The following is a 2,500-nucleotide window of genomic DNA, read 5'->3' as shown; positions in this document are numbered from 1 at the left end:
TGGGAAAATGCAGATATATATTTTACAAGGGGATTCTCTTTATATCCCGACCCAGTCTCTCTGGAGGAAGATCGTCCATTCCATCATTCGGTTAAGAGTGTAAATCTTCTGTGGACGTTGATGCAGATTCCCCGGATTTACAACGGATTCTATGAAGCGGAAATTTACCCGAATCGGAATTTATATTTAGGAAGATCTTTTCTGGTATATTTAGTTTACTTTTTAAAAGAAACATCGATGCGGGTGAATAATTTTTTTTTTCAGATGTTAAAACGACCAAGTGTATGTATGTACAGTATGTATATACGTATGCATGTATGTATGCATGTATGTATGTGTATATGCGTGTGTAGATATATATTTACGTATGTTTGTGTGGAAGTATGTATTTAAAATCCTCAATATCTTAATATTTTCATAATAAGCAAAAACATACGTTAAATAACTGTAATACAAGTGGGGTAAACTTGAGAGTTCTTCCATTCTTTATAACTTAATAAAGCTAACGGGAGCTTTTGCTTGAACCAGAGAGTTTATTAATGACCAAATATCGATATCAGTGCTATATGAATATGAAAATTCTTTCTAGAATAACACCGGTAGATTTCAAAAAATAATATGTAAATATTTTATGTCCCATATTATATTTATCTACATGTTTTCCTCAAATGATGAAATAATCACAATATGAAATAAAAGCAAACTTAATAGTGCCTAAGCGGCTTCAACAATTGATTAAGGAAGAAAGAAAAAAGTTATTCATTGCTGGGTAGACATATTCGCATATTAGTTGCTGTGATAATTTCCACAGACGAAAAAACATCTAAACCATATATATATATATATATATATATATATATATATATATATATATATATATATGTGTGTGTGTGTGTGTATATATATATATATATATATATATATATATATATATATATATATATATATATATATATATATATATATATATATATATATGGTTGGTTTCGACCTGGCCTTTCATTAGAAGGGGCTAGCGTTCGATCCCAAGTATGAGGTAGAAATTTATTTCTATTTGAACACGATGTTGTGTTGATATTTATCCATATTGACTCATTAGGAGTAATTTGAATGAATTACTACCAATTGTGTCACGTGGTGGGCCGGGAAATCGGGTAAAACTCGCTGGTAAGAGATGTTGTTGTTGTTGGGGTATTAAAGCCAACACTTGTTGTTGGCACGGGCCTTTCCCTTGGTTGGCCCGTAGGTGATCTGTAAAAATTTATAAGGTAGTTGCATTAATGGAAATTTGAAAGGTTTTTAGTAGTAGAGAAAGATGTGGATAGGGTAAGGATGATGGTGGTAGTGGTAGAGGGCCATCATTTCTCGGATAGTGGTAGTTTGAAAAGTGGGGGTGTAAGGCTTTTGAAGATTAGAGAAAAATTGTGCAGGTGGGGTTGTCCAACCCTTTACTCCCTAGGGTCCCTGGTAAGAGATTGATGTCTCGCCAGGTAAATCCTCGGACAGCTGGGTAGCCTCTCGTGGCATGGTTGGTTTCAACCTGGTCTTTCATTAGAAGGGGCTAGCGTTCGATCCCAAGTATGAGGTAGAAATTTATATATATATATATATATATATATATATATATATATATATATATATATATATATATATATATATATATATATATATATATATATATATATATATATACGAATATATATATATATATATATATATATATATATATATATATATATACGAATATATATATATATATATATATATATATATATATATATATATATATATATATATATATATAACGATAATATACAGTATACTATGAAAAGAGCCTATCAACTCTGCAAGGCCAGCTCTACCATTACAGTGCGATGTGGTCCAATTGATATCCTTCTTTTTATTGTAAAAGGCAATTTCAAAACAATAACTGTTATTTGTTTTCGCTTGGTGGTCTTTTCGAAGTTTAGAAAGCAATTGTTGTTAGTAATTGTACCAATTGTAGTCTTTTTGAACAACAGCAACGAATCAAATCATATGAACTCGAGGAGTTTTATGTAAATATAATCTCTCTGAAATTTCGATTTTAGTTAAAAGTGCCTATACGGGAAAACTACAAAAGAATTTTGGAAAATATTTAAATGGAACTGGTTTGACAAAATTACTAAATATTGATTTAAATATTCATCTTTTTTTTAAAGACGTTATACCTCATTATTCCCTTAGTAATTTTTTCGACATACACTGTGCTTGACATGTCACCCAGATAAAAAACGAAAAATAACCTGAATATTATAAATTATTAATTCATAAATGTTAAAAACAGTATATTGGGAAAAAAAAATAATCACAGATACATAAAAGTTACGAAAAAATTATTATTGTACGAACATGGTATTTGACGGTACATTTGGCAAAATGCTTATTTTTTTCTTATTTTTATTTTCTTTTTCTTTTCTTTGTTCACGAACACCATTCATGTTTTATTACTATCATTAGA

The sequence above is a fragment of the Palaemon carinicauda genome, chromosome 18, assembly GCF_036898095.1.
Source record: "Palaemon carinicauda isolate YSFRI2023 chromosome 18, ASM3689809v2, whole genome shotgun sequence".
NCBI classification, from domain to species: Eukaryota; Metazoa; Arthropoda; class Malacostraca; order Decapoda; family Palaemonidae; genus Palaemon; species Palaemon carinicauda.
This window is presented reverse-complemented; position numbering follows the sequence as displayed.